Consider the following 4,500-nt stretch of genomic DNA (forward strand, 5'->3'; position numbering starts at 1 on the left):
CTATCACATATGCAACCCTAGCACATGTGCAGAATGAATATCAATATTTATTGCAGTATTTATACTAGCAAATATACTGGAAACAACTAAAAGGTCCATTAAGAGAAAACTTGTTAAATAAATTATGGTCCAGTTATACAATGGATACCTTAATGGACAGATTCTAAAATGGCCCCCAATTATCTCTACCTCCTGGTACTCGTGCCAACTGTAATCCCCTCCCCTTTGGTGTGGGTTTGACGTGATTTCCTTCCAATATACAGAATGGGGCAAAGGTGACTGGATGTCACTTCCATGATTACATCATGTAAGATAATGTACATTTGTCTTGCTAGCAGACTCTCTCTCTTGCATACTTTTTTTTTTTTTCTCTTGCATACTTTGATGAAGCCTGCTGCTCTGTTGTGAGTTACCCCCATGGAAAGGCATACATGGCAGGGGACTGAGGGTAGCCTCCACCCAATAGCAAGAACCTGAGGGCATTGGTTCTACAACTCACAGTGAACTGCATTCTGCCAACTGTATGAGCAGGAAAGCCCATCTGTCCCACATTTTGTCCCCAGGCAAACCTTGGGATGAAAACACAGCTCCAAGTGACACCTTGACTGCAGCCTGTGAGAGACCTCAGCATTAAATGCCTTAAGAAACATGGGAGGGGCTGTTTTATGAAGTGGTGAACACCACCACACTACTTATTTATTCTGTCAGGAAAACTGTAAAAAATGAATGCACCTTGGAGTGATCTTCTGAGAGCCTCTCAAGGCTTCTAAAGTTCTGTGATTCTCTCTACACAGGTATACTTTGAGTCCTCTCCCTTTCATAGTTGTTTATATGTACTAGCATATTGTTTTTGTTTCTGACTTCTGAGACAAAAACAAAAAATTGGTACATTTATTGACCTTTCTATATCCTTTCAGAGAATGCTGAATATGGAACTTGATGGTGAGATACTAATGACTGTATTGATACAAATTTTTGAGGTTTTTAAGTTCGTTCTAATTTCAGCTGCCATTAGCATAGTAGCCCGTTTTTTTGGAACACAAGAAAGGGGATAAAGGGGTCAAAAGATTTGCTTTTTGCCACAATCATGCTGGAAATGTAATTTTTTCAAACTACTTGAGTAAAACATCTTTTCCAAAGGCCGTATTTTATTGGAATGATTTTCTGTCCCATTAACTGCAAACAGCCACATGGACTATATGTAGGGGGCCAGTTCTCTGACACAGAGCAGCTTTCAGGTGGAAGTCATTAACAAGGAAAGGCATACCAGTTTCAGGCTGGAAAGGCAGTGCATCTTCCTGGTCGCTCCCTTCCAGTTCTGGCTCCACCCCTCTCACTGGAGGTGAGCAAGCACACCAAGAATACCAAGTCTCTCCCACTTACTTTTCCTTTATGTTGTTAAATCTTGGCACACTGCATATAAACAGCAGGGGAAAATGAGTTATTTATACATTTTATTTAAATTTTGATAGTTAACCTTAGCTTGTTCCTGACATTGCTTAATTCTAGATTTCAGAACATTTTGAAACAGTACCTTGGGGCACCTGGGTGGCTCAGTGGTTGGGCATCTGCCTTCAGCTCAGGTTGTGATCTCGGGGTCCTGGGATTGAGTACCACATCAGGCTCCCCCTGGGGAGCCTGCTTCTCCCTCTGCCTCTCTCTGTGTCTCTCATGAATGAATAAATAAAATATTTTTTTAAAACTTCCCCCCCCAAATTCTTTAAAACTCCCAAAGTAAAATATTTTTTAAAACTCCAAAAATAATTCTCTCATGAATGAATAAAAAAATATTTTTTTAAAACTTCCTTATGTTATTTAGCAACTGCTGGAACCTAGGAATTTGTTGTTGAAAACCCTCCACATCTCACAAAGTCTAAATATGTGAATACAATGTATAGGATTTGGGAAAGCCATGGGACGTATGCAGAGGTCTGGGTTCTAGTCTGGTTGGCACCAACAAGCTATTTCTGACTCTGGAGCCATTTCCCTCTTGATAACATAAGAGGTTAAATTGCTTTAAAGAGAATATATTTGGGGGATCCCTGGGTGGCGTAGCGGTTTAGCGCCTGCCTTTGGCCCAGGGTGCGATCCTGGAGACCCGGGATCGAATCCCACGTCGGGCTCCCGGGGCATGGAGCCTGCGTCTCCCTCTGCCTGTGTCTCTGCCTCTCTCTCTCTCTCTCTCTCTCTGTGCGACTATCATAAAAAAAAAAAAATTAAAGAGAATATATTTGGACTTTGAACTCTTTGGTTAAACAAAAATTTATGTGAAGCCCAATATATGACATAGATCAAAGCATACTTACTTTGGTAGAAGATGGGACAGGGCCCAGAGGCTCTAAGACAACTTTCAAGAACATTCCAGGCTCTGCAGAACATTCTGGAAGTTTCTGCACCAGATAAGCTCTTCCAGTTCTGACCTCACAGAATAATGTACAAAGTACAATTAAATTTAGCCTTGTGGAGATGAAAGAATATGTGACCACAAACCAGCTCTGCAAGAAATATTAAGGGGGACCCTGTAAAAGAAAGAGGAAGCCCAAAGAAATAATCCACAAAAACAGGGACTGAATAGGTATTACAATGACACTAAATTCATATCTTTCAATAGTTACTCTGAACGTGAATGGGCTAAATGATCCCATCAAAAGACATAGGGTTTCGGACTGGATAAATAAGCAAGACCATCTATTTGCTGTCTACAGGAGACTCATTTTAGACCTAAGGACACCTACAGCCTGAAAATGAAATGTTGGAGAACGATTTACCATTCAAATGGTCCTCAAAAGGGTTCAAATTCAACTTCTGATTTTTTTGGCTTGCACACCAGTTGGCCAAGATGTGAACTACATTGAGTATTGGTATTAGTAAACACTTAGATTTTAATCATGGCCTATCTGCTATGTTTCATTCATTCAACTGTGCCAAAAACTGAGGCTATTAGGACATGTATGGTTTCTGCTCTCAAACTGCTAGTGTCTCCTGGGGAACGGATAAACAAGTTAATGGTAGAAGGAGACTCCACAGCATGGGAGCACACATGGTGAGGGTACTCAATTCTGGGAGAGGAGGACAGGAGGGAGAGGAAGAGGAAAGGAGTCATAAAAATATCAAGTGATATTTATTGAATGTTCATGTGTCAGGCAAGGTTTTAAGTTTTTTTTGCGATCAATTTAGAGACAAGGACAGAGAGGCTCGGGGATCCCTGGGTGGCTCAGTGGTTTAGCACCTGCCTTCAGCCCAGGACCTGAGCCAGGAGACCCGGGATTGAGTCCCGTCATCAGGCTCCCTGCATGGAGTCTGCTTCTCCCTCTTGCCTGTGTCTCTGCCTCTCTCTGTCTCTCAGTAAATAAAATCTTAAAAAACAACAAAAAGCTTGGCTACAGATAGAAAAGGGAGGCAGGATTTTAAATCAGGCTGTGTGGGACGGCCTGGGTGGTGCAACGGTTAAGTGTCTGCCTTCGGCTCAGCATGTGATCCTGGAGTCCTGGGATCGAGTCCCACATCGGGCTCCTTGCATGGAGCCTGCTTCTCCCTCTGCCTGTGTCTCTGCCTCTCTCTCTCTCTCTGTGCCTCTCATGAATGAATAAATAAAATCTTAAAAAAAAAACAAAACAAATCAGGCTGTGTGACTCTAGGACCCCTACTCTTAATCACTACACTTTACTACCTGTATATTCACAGATATGGTAGCGGGTAAGTTTGATCTTGGAGAAGTCCTTACAATCAGATGACAGGGTGGAAAAGCTGGCCAACAGAGAGAGAAGCAGCAGAATGAATAAAAGAAAGCAGAGGTACAAAATAGCATGGCACTCTGGCAATTTTCAGTTGTTAGGACAGCTGGAACCCAAAGTACAAAGGGGACTGTGGTAAGAAATAGGCCAGAGGGGCTATGCTTCTCTCCCGTTGGCAAAATTCCCATTTTTATTTCTGCAATGAAATTGAAAAGAAGTCTCAGGAAGTGAATTTAAGGGATGCAATAGCTAGATTAGCACCCCAGGATGCCACTGACTTTGGGCTCTGATCTTTTTAGGAGATGAGTAAATACAATGTGTGAAAGGTCCTGGTGTTGGCCAGAAAAATGTTGGCAGAATTTGAATGTGCAGCAGATATTTGGCTAACTGTGGTTCTGGATAGAAAGAGTACTTCCGTAAAGTTCACTTATGGAAGGCCAGGCTGCAAAAACCACTTAAATTTGTTCACATGAGGAAAGTTTAAGTGGCAACCTTATCAAAACTGTAGAACTTGCTGTTAGAATAAATGAACTGCACAAGATGTCCCTAACTCAATGCAAGTGTAGATGTGGTTTACAGCTTCTGCTGACAGGCCAAACCAGTTCATTAAATATTCCCCCTCCTTGGCTTTGTGAATATTGTCATTGTGTAATTTCAATGAAAAAAAAAATCTCCTGGAACAAGGTGTATAGAGTGGGGACAGTACACCATCTGCTTGTGTGCACGCCAATAGGAAAAGAGTAGGAGTTGGTAATGATCCAAAACA

The sequence above is a fragment of the Vulpes vulpes genome, chromosome 11, assembly GCF_048418805.1.
Source record: "Vulpes vulpes isolate BD-2025 chromosome 11, VulVul3, whole genome shotgun sequence".
NCBI classification, from domain to species: domain Eukaryota; kingdom Metazoa; phylum Chordata; class Mammalia; order Carnivora; family Canidae; genus Vulpes; species Vulpes vulpes.